Raw genomic sequence first — 20,511 nt, forward strand, 5'->3', positions numbered from 1 at the left:
TGCCTGCGCCATTTTTCCCCCCAAATCCAGCTTTTAAATAGCTTGTTGCTGGCACACCCTCCCCCCACTACAATTCGTTTGCTGGCTTCTTCCACACCTGAGCCTCCTTGTGCCATGACACAATTCCATCCTAGACCAGCAAAGGCTCTGCCTACCTGGGTGGGAATCCTTTTGCAGTTCACAGTGGCCTTCACTTATGAGTGGTTAGGAAAAGGAAGAAGAGGAAGGAAGAAGGAAGGAAGCATGGAAGGAAGAAAGGGAAGAACAGAGGGAGGAAGGGAGGGAGGGAAGGAGGGAGGGAAGGAGGGAGGAAAAGCTGAGAAGTAAGACTTAGAGGGATTCCCGAAGAAAGCTACACCAGCCTGGAAACTCTTCTGAAAGGTTGCCTTGCCTTGCCTTGCCTTGCCTTGCCTTGCGCGCGCTGTCTTGATGTCTGCCAAGCATTTGCTTAAGCCTTTCTTGTTAGCTTGTGAGCAGAGTGGGGAGACGGGGCACAGTGAGTTCACACATGCAGACTCACAGCTGGCTAATCAACCACACGTGGTCTGTGGAGCCGTGACTGGAGGGGGGTTTCTGGTGAGATGGCACAGGCTCATCTTCGTGTCTCTCTGTGCTGCTCTTAATGTCTTTCTGCACTTCCAGGCATCGACAGACGCACTTGAGTGACAGAAATCCCAACTGCAAGAGCGTTTAATGGGCTACAAAAAGATAGGCTGAGTGCAATAAGGTGACATTTAACAGACAAATGATGCCAAGTTCCCCATTTAGGTTCAAACAGCCAACTGCCTGCACATAGGATGAGGGACATTGACTTGACAGAGGGTTCTTATTTTAAAGCCCTGTGGCTGACTCCTAGCAGTGGGTGTGCAGTCACTAAGAGAGCAAGTGTCAGCTCAGACTGTGTGATTTTAGGGTGAGGGTGGCAGTGTTCACAGACCGCTGCCAGGTGCCTACCAACCCCCTTTGGGGTAACGGCCTGCAGCCTGCAGGAATGGCTTCCATCTGGTGTGCTTCTGTGTGCCTGGACCCACGGTTGCACCTGACATGGAGGTCCTGGATGCCTGAGGAGAAAATGGATGTAGGAACCATTGGGCGGTGCAGGAGGTTTTCTTTCAAAATCAGAGTGATTTTCATGTGTAGAAGAGACCCAGGGCCTAAGAATAGTGGCATCTTGACCACCTTTAGGATGGGACCTTATAGAATTTGTCATAAGAGCCATTTCCTGAGGACTCTGTATTCTGTCACAGCAAAAGACAATCATGCCTGGATTTGTCTCTCCCTACCACGTCCTGTGTTACTTGGAACAACTTCTTTATCTGGACTGGGAAAGAGAAAACAAAGCAACGGCCTAGAGAGATCATTCAGTCAGTAAGACATCTGCTGAGCAAGCATGAAAACCCATCTGAGCTACCAAAGCTCTCGTGAGACTTTACGAAGATTCCACAGATACTTCCTTTCAGTCTCACCCCACTGCTGTGTCAGCCGCTGCAAGGTGAGACCAGCTCCTTAGCCTGGGTGGGACACCTGTGTGGTGGTCATTTCACCTTCTAAGGAACAACTGGGCACTGGGAGGGCAGCCACCCTTCCCCTCCTCTCGGGACTGTCCTAGCAGTCCCTGAGCTGAGAAGCCTTGAGGCGTCAGCCTCCCCCCCAGGGCACCAGGATCCATCCTGAGGCCTCTCTATGGCCTCCTCAGAAGCAGCCCAGGCTCAACATCTAACTCTTTGGGTCCTTCAGCAACTCCTTTCTTTCCACCTCACTTTCTCTTCTATGCAATGAAAGGGTTAAGGCGTGTGGGCTCTGACGTCCTGAGGAGATGGCTCAGTGGGTAAAGAGCTTGCCATGTAAGCATTAGGACCTGAGTTTTTTCAGCACCCAGGTGAAAAACCAAGGGCAGCCCACACCTGGAATCCCAGTGCTGGGTGCGGTGGGGGTGGGGGGTCTGAAGGATCCCTGAGGGTCACTGGCCAAACAGGCTATTGAATCAGCCGGCTCCACAGTCAGTGAGAGACCCTGCCTCCAAAAACAATGAGAAAAGCTATAAAAGAAGACATTCACTGACTTCAGGCCTCCACATGCATGTGTACACATGTGTACACGCATCCTCCACATCCATAATCATATATGAACACGTGCACACCTATACCACACACACACACACACACACACACACACACACACACACACACACACACGCACACAAATTTAAGAGCACATTTTAAGGGTAGCCGCACCCTCCATAATTGAGGCAGAGATATAAGAGCAGAATCTGGGGTGGGTAAACAATGCTTATAAAATGGAACCCTCAAATAATTATTCTTCCGCTCTCCGTCAAGAAACTCAGATAATCTGGATTCTCAATTTGCTCCAGCAATTTCTCTGGACTCCCGCTGTTGATCAGTTCGGGTAGCGGTTAATGGAGTTTGGCAAGCCAAGCCCACTCATTTTGTGTTCTTAGAAGCAGGGCCCCATTTTGGAAATTGCAACCAGGAGGTGACAGCTTTTTGAAGCACTGTGGGTACAGGACCAGGGAAGTCCTCACAAGATGTCATCGTCACCCAAAGTCTTGCAAGGACAAGAACCCCAAGGATGGGATTTGAATCTGAACTCTTCGCCTAATTTTGAATAATTGGTTATAGTGGCCACAAGACACTTGGAAGGTAGAGGAAGGAGGATCAGAGGTTCAAGGTCATCCTCGGCTACATAGTAAGTTTGGGGCTAGCCTGAGCTACAAGAAAGCCTGAATTACACAAGATCTTTTCTTAAATAAATAAATAAATAAAAATTTAAATAGTGGTCAGGTAAAGTTCAAAGGATATTATCTTGGGCTGTCTCAATCGCTTCTGCCCATGATTTCTACTCATGTCTGCAGATGTATGTGTGTGCCACAGTGTTATGCATGGAGCTCAAAGGACAACGTCATGAATTATTCTCCCTTTCTGCCTTGTTTGAGGCAGAGGTTCTTGTTCACAGCTATATGCACAAGGCTAGCTAGCCCACAAGCTTATGAGGATCCTCAGGTTTCCACGCCCCATCTCGTGGTAGGGATGCTGGGAATACAGACACACGTGCCACTTCGGGATTTGCACGGCTTCTGGGGACCTGAACCCAAGTCCCCACGCTCGCACAGCGAGCACTGTACCAACTGAGCCATCTCCATAGTCCATGATTTCATGACCAGAGCGGAGCCATTTGTCCACCTGGAAAGAAAAAGGGGGCCTTTCAAGGTGAAGGACAATAAACAATCACAAAGTGCTCTCCGCTTAAAGGGTTTGAGGGTCTATATGCTACCCAAATAGCCATCAACACAACATTGGTCATGTATAGTCCCAGGAAGATACTTAGGTCCTGGAGGGGCATCCAGGTTGTTCCTATCAGAGGACACACTGACTGTGGAAGGGGACTAGCTGGCAGGCTATGGGTTAGGGTAAGAAGAGTGAGCCTTACCTATGGGGACACCAAACCCTCAGTCACAAGGAGACAGTTTTTTAACATGTGTGTGTACATGTGTGTGCAGATATGGGTGCACATGCATGTCAGTGGGACGGTGTGTAGAGGCCAGAAGTCAATATCAAGTGCTTTTCTCATCAACTTCTCTATTTTCTGGATGCCCCCAACAACTGAACCAGCAAGCCGCAGTCATCCTTCCTCCTGTCTTCTCAGCACTGGGGTGACGTACATCACCATACCTGGCTTCCACCTAGATGCAAGGGATCTGAGCTCAAGTCTTCATGCCTGAGCAGCAAGCTCCTCACTGACTGTACTGTCTCCCAAGACCGCCTAATGCAGGCTTTTAAAAAATCAAAATGAATGCCAAAAACATCTAATAGAAATATCAAAAGTTTACAACTAGGTGCATACCTATGACCCAGAACTTGGAAGATAAAACCAGGAGAATCAGGGTCCATCCTTGGCTACAGTAAATTGAAAGCCAGCCTAGGCTCCATGAGAACCTGTCTCAAAAATCCCAAACCAAAATCTAACAAAAACGTCTTCTTGGTTGGTTTGTTTGTTTACTTAATTACTTATTTATTTATTTTGTTGTCTATTCACTTATTGTGTGTGCACATGTATACCACAGCATAAGTATGGCGATCAGAAGACACTTTCAAGGCCCACTATGTAAGTCCCAGGAATCAAACTCTGGTTGTCAAACTTGGATGTAATAAAAGTTTTGGTTTCCTTAAAAACTCAGTTTTGCAGGGGCTGGAGAGATGGCTCATCGGTTAAGAGCACTGACTACTCTTCCAGAGGTCATGAGTTCAATTCCCAGCAACCACATGGTCTCTCACAACCATCTATAATGTGATCTGATGCCCTCCTCTGGCCTGCAGGTGTACATGCAGGAAGAGCTCTGTATACATAATAATAAATAAATAAGTCTTTGAAAAAAACAAACTCAGTTTTGCTATGTAAACATGTTTTTGCTTTAATCCCAAGTGTAGGATTTTAGTTTGAGCTTTAGTTTGCCCAACAGCTGGTAACTGCCTCCTGTGGGGCGTGGTCTTTGCCAGCCACAATTAGTTTAATTCAGAGGACTCTGAGGGATATAAATAAGAAAGCTCAGAAAGAAAGTGTGGCAGTTTGGAGGAGACAGACTGAGAGAGGGTTAGGAGGAGGACTGCACTCCCAGAGAAACACACACACACACACACACACACACACACACACACACACACACACACACACTTTATTTGACCTTAAATAGATGGGAAAAGTAAAGAAGTCTACACCCCCTCTTTTCACTAACCTTCTTTCTTTCATAGCTAGTGTTGGGGTATTGGAAGAGATTGCGGTAAAGAAGGGACACAGAGGCAGTAAATACCCCAAATAAAGTAGTTTAAAAACTAGTGTCAACACTTGGTGGCAGAGCCCTTATCTGTTGAACCACCTCACCAACTCTCTCTCTCCCCTCCCCCCTATGTGTGTGTGTGTGTGTGTGTGTGTGTGTGTGTGTGTGTGTGTATACACACAATGAGTGTGTGTGTAGATAGATGGATAGATATACACACATTATTTTCATTGTTTTCTTTTTCTCTATGTAAGACTGTCCTGGAACTCTCTTTGTAGAACAGGTTGGCCTTGAACTCACAGTGATCCGCCTGCCTCTGCCTCCCCAAGTGCTGGAACTACAGGCGTGCACCACCACACCCAGCCTCAAAATATAATTTTAAATAAGTACAAGCTTGATGCTGCCAAGTTCTCCTTTTGCTTCAGATGCTAATACGATGTGGCATTTTGCTAGCAAGATGGCAAAGGCACTTACTGCCCAGCACGACGACCCGAGTTTGATCACTGGGACTCCCGTGGCAGCAGGAGAGAAACAACACCTTCAAATTGTCCTCTGACCTCTACCTGTGCACTGTGGCACATGTGTGCATACTAAATAAATACACGTGACCCACACTGCCTCACAGAGATCTGCCTGCCCCTGCCTCCTGAGTTCTGGGATTAATGGTGTACGCCACCACACCCAGCAGAAGCATAAAGTTACAAAGCTAGCAGAAGACAAAAAAAAAAAAAACGTTTAGTGAAATTCTCTCACTTATTTGAGTCATGGAATTTGAAAATACTTGAAATGAAATATTACCTACTAGCTAGCCTCTGTTCCTTGCTCGGGGGACTCTTAGCCCTCTGGAGTGACTCCTGCTGGACAAAAAAAAAAAAAAAACCCAACCTGCTCAGGCCAGACATTGGCCACATCTGGGGGACTGGGGGGGGGGGGGGCTGGATGCACAGTGGCCATGTGTGATTTCTAGCCCTTGGCTGTGAGGTGCTTGGATTAAAGGCCCTGGGATTCTTTTAATAAGAGAACAAGCTGCAGCCATTAAAAATTTAGCCGTGCAAATTAGTAACTCCTCTCGGCGGTGCTGTATTTATTTAATCATAGTACATTTGGGCCAAGCTCTCTCCTGGGCTCTGGGTACCTGGCTCCATGTCCCTGAGGGGGCTTGGGCTCCAGGGCCGCACTTCTCATGCACTTCCCCCTGTCTCCCCCCACCCCCACCCCCACCCCAACCCCCACCCCAGCTCACAGGGAGCTAAAGCACCTTAGCTTCATTACTCAGATGGCTAATTGCGAACTGATTTAATTAAAGTATTCAGATATTTCCCCAAGTTAGTTACATTTCATATCGCTCCGTGAGGAGTAATTGGCTGGAATGAGGAGTTGAGGGGAGGGAGGGAGAGAGGGAGGCTGGCCAGGTGGGCGGGGCCTGCTGTCCCCTGCTTGGTTGAGGCTTGCTCAGTATTTGAAGCAGTATTTGCCTGAGCTTGTCCAAGAGAGCAACCCACCTGCACTCAGAAGCACACTGAGGTCATATGTGTGTGTGTGTGTATGTGTGTGTGTGTGTGAGTGTGTGTATGTGTGTGTGTGAGTGTGTGTGTGTGTGTGTGTGTGTGTGTGTAAGAGAGAGAAAGAGAGAGGAATGTATGTATGAGTGTATATGGTGTGTGAAAATGTATGTGTAAGTGTGTGTATATGAGTATTTGTGGGAATGTTTGTGTGTGAGTATGTATATGTATATGGTTTTATTGTTGTTGTTTTTCAAGACAGGGTTTCCCTGTGTAGCCTTGACTGTCCTTGACTTGCTTTGTAGACCAGGCTGGCCTCAAACTCACAGCGATCCGCCTGCCTCTGCCTCCCGAGTGCTGGGAGTAAAGGCGTGCGCCACCACTGTCCAGCCTTGGGTTTTTTTGTTGAGTGTGCATATGTATATGAATGTATGCATATGAGAGTATGTGGGATTGTGTGAGAGTGAAAAAGAGAAAGTGTGTATATACATGTGTATGGTGTGTGTGTGAGTGTGTGTGCCTATGAGTGTATGTGTATGTGTGTACGAGTGTGTGCGTGCTCGCTGGCTGCTCAGCCAGCCCATGGGGTCCTTCTGCCTCCCCAGCACTGGGGCCATTACACACACCACCACACCTGACTTTCTAAAAATGAGAATTCTGGGGATCGAACTCAGGTCTTCCTGCTTACAAAGGAATCATTTTACCAATGGATCTGTCACCCAGCCCTCACAAGAACTGCTTTAATCAAGAAACCACAAATGGCATGGATGGGCTGAGAACCTGAGACTGGGGCCTAGTCCCACTGCTCAGAAACCACAGCGCTCCCTAACAGACGGCCTCAGCACTCCTCTCTCAGGGACAACCTCAGCATCCCTCAGGGACAGCCTCAGCATCCCTAAGGGACAGCCTCAGCATCCCTCAGGGACAGCCTCAGCATCCCTAAGGGACAGCCTCAGCACTCCTCCCTCAAGGACAGCCTCAGCATCCCTAAGGGACAGCCTCCGTTTCTTTGAATGGGATGGAAGGATGGAATGGAGCCAGCGGAGAACACGTTATCACAGCCCTTTGCACCAGGCTAAGGCTAAGGACTACATAGCAACACTGTTACAGGGGGCCAGGCCTGGCTCTACACTGAAGCTACGACCTCTCTCTTTAGGCTGTGGTCACACGCAGGAATTCCCTTCACTTCCTGTGCAGTCTCCAGCAAATTCTTCCTTCCCTGTGACTCCAGCAGGGAGAAGCAGATTGCCACCATCGCCCGCCCGCCTCCTCCAGAGCCTTCCTCCTGCCCCAACCACACCTGGATTTCACAGTACCTGAGAGCTTGCTTGCTAGGGCTCTTTCCTTTTTTTCTTTTTTTTTTTTTTTTAATAATCATGGATTAAATACAGTGTTAGGCTTCTTGGCTGACTGCTGCCAAATGTTATCCCTAATGATGGGGCTTTTCCTGCCTGGTCAGAGATTTAAAACTTGTTCTCTGGGTTCTGTACCCCCTTTTGCATCAGAAGGTACCCTCAGCTTGAAGCAATCTGCCCCACCCCCTCCCCCGACCCACTCACTTAGCTCAGGGCCTGGACTACATGTCCAAGTTGCCATGTACCTGGCTCTCCCCATGATCTACTGACTTCCCAAGAGAGTCACCTCAGGTATAACTGCTCTAGGAGAGAGGAGATGTTAAGAATTTACTAGAAAACACCTGGCTTAGTCTCGCATCTGTCCTATCTGTCATCTTGGGAGGATCTCTAAATCTCTGAGCTTGCTTGTCTCACTTAGAATAAAAAGACATGCTTATAGCTTGTTATTTGTAAAAGCATCTGCTGGTGGGGCTGGAGAGATGGCTCAGCGAGTAAGAGCACTGGCTGCTCTTCTGGAGGACCCGTGTTCAATTCCCAGCACCCACAGAGCAGCTCACCACTGTCTAAAACTCCAGTTCCAGGGGATCTGACACCCTCACACAGACACACGTGCAGGCAAAAACACCAGTGCCCATGAAATAAGAATAAACAAATTATTAAAAATTAAAAACTGAAAGCATCTGTGGACCAGACACAGAGCCTAAGCTTTTCAAGGTTTCTGATGCAGCATAGTGGAAGACCGGCCCCTGCCTCTTCTCCTAAGGCAGTTCTCGGGAGTAAAACAGACAGGAGGACAGGAGAGGGTTTTGGGAGACAAGGTTCTGTTTTGTCCCTGTGTCTAAGACGTGGCCAAATGTCTCCATTTCTCTGAACCTCAGTCTTTTCCTCTGAGGGATTTGGCTTAGAGAGCTGGCGAGGAAAGCTTGGATTTCTACAGATCCAGAGGGTAGGAAGGAGGCAGGTCCTCTGTGGTCCATTAGCCATCTCACTCACCTTGCCCAAACATCACCCCTCCCCACCCTTCATCAGTTCCCTAGACCATCCTCCTTATTCTCACATCAAGAACACCCAGGAGAATCCCCCGGAAAATGGCTCACGAGCGTCAGCCCTCTCTCATTCTTTCTCTCCTCCAGCAATCAGAGGCTAGCCCCATTCAGACAGTGCCAGGCACAGCCCCCAAGCCACAGACAGCATGGGCCTGGGAGCTTCCACAGGCCCCGCCCTTCCTCCAGTCTCCACCTCCTCCTCAGTTCCAGGAGGTCCACCTCCATCCACACCCAACCCCCCTGGGGCGCTTCCCAGACCCTCCAGTGCATTTACTTAAAGCTGAATTCTATATCTGGAAGTTCATTAATTTCTTTGTGTGTGTGGGTGCCAGGATGCGATCATTTGTGCTTATCCTCAACTAAATAAGTCAGGTCATAAGAGGTAATGCCATGGGTAGTGGAATGTAAACAAACACATTCTACCTCAATAAACATGCTAATTTCTAGCTATAATATTCACAAGTAAAAGATCCATCGTGCCGACCCTATTTGGCAAAGGCAGCGGGCCTCATCCGTCAACGAGGGAGGCCCCCGCCAGTTCTCTGCGGGAGGGAAATAGTCCAACTTTACTTGCTTGATGACGCCCTCAGGGGGAAAACATGAGCCTCATAAATGAGTCTGGAAATGTGATAAAAGGATAATCTTGCATAAATGAGCCGATGTCATCATTACCTGTGCTGTCCGAGGCTGGGCGCTAGGCATTGAGTGATGGATCACATTGTATATAAATTAAGGCACACCAGGCCAGCAGGAGCCCCTGGTCCTGCCATGTCCCACTGGTCACCCTAGTCCCAGGGTGTCACTCTAGATTCCTGGGGCCTAAGAGGGCTTTGCCCCTGGCTAGGGTTGAGGGTGTTGGAGTGGAAAAGCAAATTATGAAATGATTGCAGCCTGTGACATGGGGGACATTAGAGAAGGTGTTGGCACTCTGTCTTACTTCATAGGAGCATCACATATCCGTCAGTTCACTTACTTGATAATATATATTGGATGCCTAGTCAGTGCCTGTATGTCGAAAATTGGTCTTAGGGACCGGAAAGATGGCTCAGTCTGTAGCATGCTTGAGGCAACAGATTCATCTTCAGAGCCTATGTAAAATAAATAGACAAAATATTTAAAAAAAAAAAAGTTTAAATCCAGACATGGTGGCATGTAGCTGTAATCCCTGTGCTGGGAGGCAGACACAGGAGGGTGCCTGGGCTTCAGTGCCAGCTAGCCTGGCCCACCTGGAGAACTCCAGGCCGGTCAGAGACCCGGGCTCAAAACACGAACAACAACCACAATAGAGATAATGAGGAGGAATGACAGTTAAGGCTGACCCCCTGCCTCTACACACTCACATGTGGACACACACCCATAAATTCACATCCAGGCACACACACAAACACCACATGGAAACTGGCCTAAAATGAGCCATTGCTTTGAAGAACTTGCAGACAGCTCCAGGAAGCTGTGGGTTCCCTGAGCTGCCGCAGAGAACACTGAAAATGCGGAAACTGACCGTCTGCATGCCCATCTCTATGCCCAGATCCCCACCCCATTAGGGTGACAGTGACAGGACACTGTCTGGAGGGAGGGAGCCCACACCAGGCACTGAGTGCCTCCAGACACATGCAACCCTTAGCATGTGGACCGCTGTATCCTAGGATGGCTATGGTGGATTCAACACAAAGTCACAAGCTTGAAATATTTTGAAGTTTTAGGCAAAGTTGTTCTGAGTATGTCCAATTCTGTTTGCTTTTTTTGTTTGTTTGAGACAGGGTTTCTCTGTGTAGACTTGACTGTCCTGGACTCACTTTGTAGACCAGGCTGGCCTTGAACTCATAGCGATCCACCAGCCTCTGCCTCCCAAGTGGTGGGAGTAAAGGTGTGCGCCACCACCGCCTGGCTTGTGTGTCCAGTTCTTAAGCATGAACTTTGTAGGTGACAGCTTTATGCTTGAAATGTCACAAGGTTGGACACACCTGGCAGGTGTCCTCAATCTTCAGAACTGCCTGTGGGAAAAGCCTGCCACTTCCCAGCTGCTGGTCTGTGTCACTGCGACTTCCTGAGCTGAGATGGAGGGAAAGGTGGCCTGGGCGGAGTGGCCCCCGTCAAGTCACCAGGCAGATAAAGGACAAATGCACTCAGGGCGCTGAGTGGGAAGTGCTGCCCTCTTCTCCTGTTGCACCCCACCCCCCTCATGGCCTACATAAGACGACATAGGGCTCACTCACTCCTCAGTCAGTACTGCCAGTGAAGACAGAAGGACAGACAGAGTCACAGACATTGCGCCGTGCAGCAAGTCTTTCCGCCCCTCCCTGGTCTTCCCTCGTCTGTCTCCATATCATCACAGATGCTGGGAGGGTCCCACTGAAACTCCCCTGAGTACGTGCTGGTTTACTAAAGCTCAAAGATGCACGCCTTCAACAACAAAGCTGCCCTTTAGCCCTGAGGTCAAAAAGACCTCATCTGGAAACATCACTGTCTGTGGTGGGGGGGGGGGGTCAGAGGTGGGATCTGAGTGGGCCTTGGAGGTGGAGCAGGCAGGAGTCTGAGAGGGGTGGGGCTGGAGAAGAGGGCGGGGCTTGCTCCTTAGCACAGATCACATGGAGGGGGGGGAGGGCTTCTTTGTGTGTACAGGGTGGAGTAGGTGTTTGTGTTGGGGTGTGGGTGTGCACATATGTGAAGGCCAGACGTCATCCAGGACCATCACTCCCCTTGGGCACCCTGTTTCATTCTGGAGACAGGTTCCCTCACAGGCTTGAGACTCATCAAGCAGGCTAGACTGGTACGGCCAATGAGGCCCAGGACCCCTTTGTCTCTACCTCCTCAGTGCTAGGACTAGGAGCATTTTGTGGGTGCTGGGACTGAACTCAGGCCTTTATCTTCACATCTTCCTCACTGATCCACCTCCCCAGCCCTTCACAGGGGCCCTTTCACTAGTCACTGCTCCGTTCAGGACATCTAGACCCCTGATGGGCCTGTGAGCAGTTTACTGTGCAGCAGCCACCGCCAGGCTAGGGACTTGGTGACTCCTAGCAGGGAAAAGGCACTGTGCCCCCAGCCTCCACAAGGGGAGCGTGTGATCCAAGAGCTGCAACAGGGTTGACTCCTACAGGAGGAAAGGTTGAGCTCCTGGCAAGGACTGAGCCAGCGTCCACTGGAAACCTCAGCCCTGGCACAAGCCTCTACCAAGAGAGTAGAGTGGGCTGAGAAATGGCTGGACCCTGCCAAGCCCTCCATGGAAGCCTGTGCATTCCCAGGCAGCATGTTTCAAATACTTTCCATGGTTTCACCCCTGGAGGGTTAGAGAGAAGACTCTGCAGCTACGATTCTGGTCTGCAAAAACAGTTTGGCTGGCGGGCGGGCAGCAGCAGCAGCAGCAGACATGGCAGGGGGTGGAAAGTCTGAGTCATGAGCCCCAGGAATGTGCAGGAGGGGTGGGGCGCAGTGGCCAGTACCTTCCCCCTGTGGCATCAGCCTGGGCAGCTTCCCAAATGTTCCTAATTGGTGAAGACACTGGCTGAGTACCTACTAAGTGCTACTCTGTGCCTACTGAAGACCTAGTATGGTGATCTGAGCCAGGTGGCACAACAGGCATTTTAAAGTGTGTGTGTGTATGTGTGTGTGTGTGTGTGTGTGTGTGTGTGTGTGTGTGTGTGTAGGCCAGTCTGCATAGCACATGTATGCCTTGTTAGCAAGCATATAGGCAGCCCTAGCTAGCCTGCCTCTAGGTTGCTTAGCAACCTCTGACGTCATCACCTGCCACCACCAGGTATGTGCCAGACTTCAGCTGTGCATCAGATATAAAGGACCCACCTGTCACTGCTCCCTCTCTCTCTTACTCACTCGACCCTTCCCCCACTATCTCTCTGTCTCTGATTCTCTCTACCTCCATAGCCGACTCAGGCCCTAGCTCCTCTCCATTTTCCCTCCCCCCAAATACATCTCTTCATGTCAGATCTGTTGCGTGCCACCTCTACATTTTTAAATGTAACATGCCTGGTACCTGAGGGGCATCAGATCCATGAGCCACCGTGTGAATCCTGGGAATTGATCTCAGGTTCTCTGCAAAAGCGAGTGCTCTTAACTGCTTAGCCGTCTGTCTCTCACTGTCACAGAAGCCAGGCTCTCAGCTGGGGCTCTTGCTACTCCCCTCCCATCATGCGTGCGCGTGTGTACACACACACACACACACACACACACACACACACACACACACACACAGTGGAGCGGCTCAAATCCCTGAAACTCCTGGCTGTTCTTGAACAGGCACCAGGGTCCTAATTCCAATCCCTGGCACACAGGAGGTGTTCCACATTTGTGCTGGGCCTGTGTGGCAAGGAACAATACCTGCCGTTTGCTTTGCGCTGTACGATTTCTCAGTGCAGGAATTTTAAATTCCTCATTTAAAATGCCCATTGAGGGGCTGGAGCGACGGCTCCGCAGTTAAAGGGTGCAGCCTGTGCTTGCCAAGGACCAGAGTCCACCTCCCACCACCCACACTGTCCAGCTCATGAGCAACCTCCTGGAATCCCAGCTCCTGGGAATCTGTTGCCTTCTGGGCTTATCAAGTGCTAGACTCCTGTGCATATGCCCATACAGAAACACGTGCAAACACACAAGAAATGAAAGAGTAAATGGATTTTTTTTTTAAAGCCTATTGTGGGCTCAGCCACTAAAGTATTTGCCTTAGAATCACAGGGACCTGAGTTTGATACCAGGACCACGTAAGAATGTTGGATTAACTTTTCCTGGAGAAACACAAGAATAAATGGATAAATACATGAATATAGACAAAGCTGTTTGTGGCGACGCATGCTTGTGATCCTAGCACAAGGGCAAAGGAAGCGGTGGGCTGGGGGGCTCCCTGACCAGCCACTCTTGTCTCCTTGCTGAGAGCCACAGAGAAACGCTCAAATCTCGAAACGATATTCCTTACTACATGAGACCTTATTAATGGCTTCATCTTCTCCCTCATTCTGAGACGTTACGGTAGCTGACCTCCAGCATGCAATAAATGAAGTTTGCTAAAAATACAAAAACAAACAAACAAACAAAAAATTGTTGTCAATACCTAAAACCTGATAAAAATCTCAATTGTTAAAATTTAATTTGATGACTTGCTAGGCACTCTGACTAAAAGTTTTCATACCACAGCATGAGTTTCCCCTCCTTTAAGTTGATGTTTTCACCCAAATGCATCTTAAAGACGGTACCACATCACGAGGTCCTGCTGCATCCTGTCCCCACACAGGTGTGTCACAGGTGCATCGCAGGTGCGTTACAGGTTAGCCATGGACTGTGATTGACATTTTCTGCCTTGTAGGCTGTGGCTGCTAAGTTGCTGAATCTTGAAACTAAACTAAAGTAAAATAAAATAAAATACTATGTATGAGCCTTTGCCTGCATGCATGTGTGCACCATATGCGTGCCTGGTGCCCATGGAGGTCAGAGGAAATCCCCTGGAACTGGAGTTTCCAGGTGTTTGTGAGTCCCTGTAGAAGGTTTGGATCAAACCTGGATCGTCTGCGAGAGCAGCCAGTGCTCTTGATGGTCCAGACCTTGATACCCTAATGTTGCATGACAGGGACTGTGCGTAGTGTTACATGTTTCCACTTACATGAAACATCCCAGGTGGGCACAGCCAGGGAGAGAGCAGTCCCATGGCTGCCAGGAGGGAGTGGAGGCAGGAGAGCTGAGGGAATGCCTCACAGACAGAGCTTCCCAAAGAGCCTGTGTGACACTTGAACAACACTGTGAATGCACTTACGCCACTAGTTTGTACTCTTTCAAATGTAAAAATGGTAAACTTAAAAACAAAAATGTAGTGGGGCCGCTGAGGTGGCTCAGTGGGTTAGGGCACCTGTTGTAAACCCTAATGGCCTGAGTTCTGTCCCTAGGATCATCGTGATGGAAAGAGAGCACTAACTTTTCTAGGCTGCCCTTTGACTTCCCCATGGAATCAGCAGCACATGAGCACCCCCACACAACCAACAAACAATAATAATAATTTTTAAAAGAGCATAGCATTTCTAGGAGAAATTACTACATCTTGACAGGGTCACAGAGAATTAGTCTACATGCTAGGAAAAAAAGGTTCCTTTTTTAAAGATTAAAATAAATGCATGTGAGCCAGACAGTGGTGGCGCACGCCTTTAATCCCAGCACTCAAGGAGGCAGAGGCAGGTGGATCACTGTGAGTTTGAGGCCAGCCTGGTCTACAAAGCATGTCCAGGACAGCCAAGTCTACACAAAGAAACCCTGTCTCGAAAAAACAAAAAACAAAAAAACAAAACAAAAAGACAAGTGTGCCAGTTGCGGGACAGTCTGATGTATTTTGATGCTAATTACTGCTTGCTGTCTCTGTGACCCACCTTTTGATTAATAAAAAGCCATCCCACCTGGGCAGGGCAGAGGAGATAGAGGTGTGGCTAAGGGTCCCAAGAAGGAGAGAGAGGAATTCTGGGAAGAAGAGAGACCGCCACAAAGAAGGAGAAAGACCCGAGGAGGAGAGGACGGCCACCATGGGTTAGATGGAAGAGAAACACGTGGCCGGCGTGGATGGAGATTTGGCCCAGATGAAGAACATTAGAAGTATTTGAGATTATGAATGGGAGGTAGATTAATAGAAATTATTGGAAACAGATGGCATGGGATTGAGGCAGGGATCCCATGCCTAACCCACTATGTGAGGTAGGTTAGAGGATTGATGTCTGCCCTGCCCCGGGGTAACTAAGGCTATTTTAAAATATAACAAGAGTCTGTGTCTTAATTGATCGATAGCCTGGGCATACTGATAATACTAATATTACAGATAATTTTAAAACAATATGTGTGCATGTGTGTGTGTGTGTGTGTGTGTGTGTGTGTTTTGGGATGTGCATATGAGTACAAGTGCCAGCACAGGCCAGAGACATCAGGTTCTCTAGAGCTGGAGTTACAGGTGGCTGTGAGCCCCTAAGTGGCTGCTGGGATCTGAACTTATGTCCTCTGCAAGAGCTGTCCATGCTCTTAACCACTGAGCCGTCGCTCCAGCCCCCTCGTTACTTGTCTTGATGTTTCTTTCTTCACTCAGAAGGTTTCTTGAGGTCAGTGGCCCTGTTACCTGTCACCATATTGAGAAACCAATTACTTCATAATTATTAAAGATTTTAGGGCTGGAGAGATGGCTCACAGGTTAAGAGCACTGACTATTCTTACTGGAGTTCCTGAGTTCAATTCCCAGCAACCACATGGTGGCTCACAACCATCTATAATGAGATCTGGTGCCCTCTTCTGGCCTGCAGGTATACATGCAGGCAGAGCACTATGTACATAATAAATAAATAAAACTTTTAAAAAATAAAAAATAGTTTAGACCACTATAAAAGTAATAATGAGGGCTGGAGAGATGGCTCAGATGTTAAGAGTACTGGTTGCTCTTCCAGAGGACCCGAGTTCAATTCCCAGCACCCACATGGCCGCCCACAGCTGTCTGTAATTCTTGCTCCAGGGGATCCAACACCCTCACAGAGATATATACAAGCAAAACACCAATGCACATAAAATAAAAATGAATTAATTTTTAAAAAATGAAAAATAAATAAATAAAAGTAATAATGAAATGATGATGTTGTTTATCCTAGTGAGTGTTTCTATTGCTGTGATGAAATGACAGGACCAGAAGCAACTCGGAGAGGAAAGGTTTATTCTGCTTACACTTAGAAATCACTGTTCATCATCAAAGAAAGTCAGGACAGGAACTCAAGCAAGGCAGGAACCTGGAGACAGGAGCTGACGTAGAGCCCATGGAGGGGTGCTGTTCACTGGTTCTCTCCCTGGCTTGTTTACTGGGTTTTCTTATAGCCCCCAAGGAGCACCAGCCTAGGGGAGGCTCCACCCGGCATGGGCTAGGCCTTCCCCCTTCATCCATCACTAAGAAAATGTATAGGCTTGCCTACAGCCTGATTTTATGGAGACGTTTTCTTAATTGAGGCTACTTCCTCTCTAATGACTCTCAACTTGTGTCAAGTTGACATGAAACTGGCCAGCACATTGTTCATCAAGGATTTTTACATTAATTTGTTTTCGTTTTGTTTTTTCTTTTTTCTAGACAGGGTTTCTCTGTATAGTTCTGGCTGTCCTGGAACTCTCTTTGTAGACTAGGCTGGCCTCGAACTCACAGGGATTCGCCTGCCTCTGCCTCCCAAGTGTGTGCCACCACTGCTCGGCTTTTAATTTGTATTTTTAAAATACTACTTTAAATATTATTGTAGTCTTGACTACTAGAGAGAGAGAGACAGACAGACTGAGAAAGAGACTTTAAAAGTTACACCTAAAGGCAAGTGCAACTGGTTCTGCTGCACAGTTAGTCTGTTTTTTAAATTTTTATTTGTTGCAGGGGCAGGGGTGGGGGGGATCCATGGAGGCCAGAGGATATTGGATCCCCTGGATCTGCAGTTACAAGTAATCTTGAACTGCCCAACATAGGTGCTGGAAAACAACAGACTTGGGCCCTTTGCAGGAGCAGCAAGTGGTCTTAAGCGCTGAGCCATCTCTCCAGGCCTGGTTGTTCTGTGTTGTAGTTGTTACCATGTCTGTCACCAGACCGTGGTGTAGTTACTCTTTACAAGTTCATTTCCATGCGTATATTAACTATAGGGTGTTTTGTTTGTTTGTTTGTTTCCTTTTCTTTTTGAAAGAGAGTGCCATGCAGCTGGCTGGCTCCAAGCTCTCTATGCAATCCAGGATGACTCTGAACTTCTGAACTTCTTATGATCGCCTGTGGAGTGCTGAGATTACAGATGTGCAACACCCAGTTTGTGCAGTGCTGGGGACCCAAGCCGGGGATCCATACAAGTCCTCTTCCAACTGGCCTCCACCCAAGCCCCTACAGCTTCCGGTTCAATTGTTGTGCCAGTAAACTTCTCTTGCTCCCATTTTCAATTATATGCATGACTACCGCCAGCCCCAGATTCATTTCTGCTCCACGGATTCCTTAGCTGGACACGAGCACTGCTCTGCTGACAACTATATCCATATTTGCAAACATAAACGTTGTCTTTGCCGTACAACTTCTTAACTATATTTGCAGAAACGTTGACAACGTTTTCCTGTGGTTCACCCTTAGCAGAATGAACTTCAGTGAGCTCAAACTTCTGGTTTTCCAGGTGAAGGGCCTCTTAGCCCTACTGAATGCTCCTCAGGGCCAGCAGGTTGTGTGTGTGTGTGTGTGTGTGTGTGTGTGTGTGTGTGTGTGTGTGTGTGTGTTGGACACTGAGTACTTCCTTAGTCCTTTAGTCACTCTGCAACCTTATACTATTGGGACAATGTCTCTCACTGAACATGAAGCTTGCTGGTTACAGGCATGCACCACATGCCTGATTTTTTTTTTCTGAGTGCTAGAGATGGCATCTAGGTCCTCGTGTGTGGGCAGCAAGCATTTTACCGGCTAAGCCGGCTCCTCAGCCCATCCTGCGAGGTCTTTCTGTCTTTCTAGTTCAGATTCTTGAGCCTGACAGGCTGAATGGCACACAGGTGCTTGCGGTAGGGGCTGTCCAGCCTACAGACTGGATGCTCGTGGGTCGGGTACCACGTTTTCTCTAATCAGCTGAAACTGAGGGGTAAAGGCTATAATGGGAGCAAATGCGAGCAAACGTGGCCACCTGAAGCACATGGCCCTTTGGCTTAGGAAAGGCTGTGGTGATGGCCTCAGTGGGCACTCACTGGCTGGTGACCCTGGCACGTACCATCCCTCAGTCACCCCTCCCTCAGGCAGCTGTTTCTACTGCCATCTGACATGGCTATCCTCTGATCGGCTACTGGAACTTGTTTGCCACATACTCTTACCCAAACATTCCAGAAGATAAAATGTGTCCTCCACAGGGGACAGCCACTCCCCACCCTGAGTTGACATTCCCAAGGTTACACGGGGGAAGCCCCCACCCTCTGCCATGCTGCTCTTGCCCCTCCTCAGGACCATAACAACCAGAATTTGTAGAGCATTGCAAATATTTCCTAGCCTCCCTGGCAAGCCGCCTGCTGTTGGCAACGAGACGTGAGGAGGAGTGACGGATGAGCTTCCTTCCAGTGAGGTCCCTCAAAAGCAAGCAGGCTGATGGGGGTCAGGGGTCCAGATGGGAAAGCAAGGACCTGAGTTCAATCCCTAGCACCCACAGAAGAGTCGGGGAGAGTGGTGGCCCACGCTTGTAATCCCTGTACCAGCGAGGCAGAAACAGAGGGATCGCTGGGGCTGAGTGGCCAGCCAGTCTATCCATTGTTTCTGAAAACGACACACAAGGTTGTATACTTGGACTTGACATGTGCAACTGCACCCGGTTTAATTTGTGTTTCTAAAATACTACTTTAACTATTATTTGTCTTGACTACTTCTGTGCGTGTGTGAGAGAGAGAGACAGAGACAGAGAGAGAGAGACAGACAGAGAAAGACAGAGATTGCTTTCTTTTTTAATTTAAAATTTAAAATTATATTTATGTGTGAGTGGGTAAGTGGGGTTTGTGCATATGACTGCAGTGCCCAGGCCAGAGGAGAGAATCAGAGCTCTTGGACATGGAGTTACAGGCAGTTGTGAGCCACCTAACGTAGGTGCTGGGAGTTGAACATGGATCCTTTGTGTGCCCAGTACACTCTTTTTTTTTTTTTAAAGACTTATTTATTTATTATGTATACAATGTCCTGTGTGCATGTGTGCTTGCACACCAGAAGAGGGCACCAGATCTCATCACAGATGGTTGGGAGCCACCATGTCGTCACCGGGAATTGAACTCAGGACCTCTGGATGAGCAGCCAGTGCTCTTAACCTCTGAGCCATCTCTCCAACCCGCCCAGTACACACTCTTAGCTGCTGAGCCATCTCTCCAGCTCCCTAGTTTACTTTCCATTGCTGTAATAAACACAAAATGACAAAAAGCAACAAAAGGAGCAAAGGGTTTACTTCAGCTTCCAGTCCTAGGTTCCAGCGCATCACAGGATCCTGAGGAGAAGCCCTGGGATGAAACCTCCATATTTCTTTTACTCAAAGAAGGAATTAGCCCAAATTCTCGTTGTTTTGGAGGGCTTGTCTGCACTATTATCCCACACAAATTCAGCATTTGAGAGTCCTTACCCAGCAAAGCCAGAGCAGGTGGCCCACACAGAACACGGACAGACAGAGCATGTGGCCCACACAGGAGAACACAGACAGACAAAGCAGGTGGCCCACACAGAACAGGGACAGACAGAGCAGGCGGCCCACACAGCAGTACACAGACAGGGCAGTGGCCCACATGGTGTGCTGGCTGCCCTCTTTCCATAGCATTTCCCAGGCCGTGGAGAGGAGGGACAGCGCAGAACATGGATCTAAGGACCATGAAGTCGGGAGACTCACATCTCAACCACGCAGGAGTGAGCTGGCATCCCTTTCCTCTATGACACCTGGATCCTCACGCCCTCCACATGGCACCTCCCATCCCAAGTGTGGCTTTTCACACCACAACCCAGGTAACATCCAAGGGCTAGAAAGATGGCTGCTCTTACAGAGGACATGGATTCAGTCCACAACACCCACATGGCAGCTCACAACCAACTGCAACTCCAGTTCCGGGTGATCTGATGCCCTCTTCTTGTCTCTGTACGCACTGCACACATGTGGGGCACATACACACATGTAGGCCAACACACTCAAAGTTAAAATAAATGAACTTTTTTTAAAAAAAAGTTTTTTCAAGACAGGGTTTCTCTGTGTAGACTTGGCTGTCCTGGACTTGCTTTGTAGGCCAGGCTGGCCCCGAACTCACAGTGATCCACCTGCCTCTGCCTCTCGAGTGCTGGATAAATTAAACGGATAAATGAA

The 20,511-nt window shown here is 48.6% G+C and overlaps 1 long non-coding RNA gene across 2 annotated transcripts in view; it reads right to left on the minus strand.

Annotated features, from left to right (window-relative positions):
* LOC311598657 overlaps positions 1-20,511 on the minus strand; it is a 46,720-nt gene that overhangs the window by 23,640 nt on the left and 2,569 nt on the right. The window contains exons 3-4 of one of the 2 annotated variants that reach the window (XR_014779618.1): positions 9,669-9,783; positions 3,183-3,200 (exon numbers count right to left, since the gene is read on the minus strand). The exons of the other annotated variant lie outside the window; for it this stretch is intronic. This is a non-coding gene — a long non-coding RNA (uncharacterized lncRNA). Of the gene's footprint in view, positions 1-3,182; positions 3,201-9,668; positions 9,784-20,511 lie in introns of those variants that run through there. 2 annotated transcript variants of the gene reach the window in all.

This window comes from Acomys minous, assembly GCF_964271855.1.
Source record: "Acomys minous genome assembly, chromosome: 5".
NCBI lineage: Eukaryota > Metazoa > Chordata > Mammalia > Rodentia > Muridae > Acomys > Acomys minous.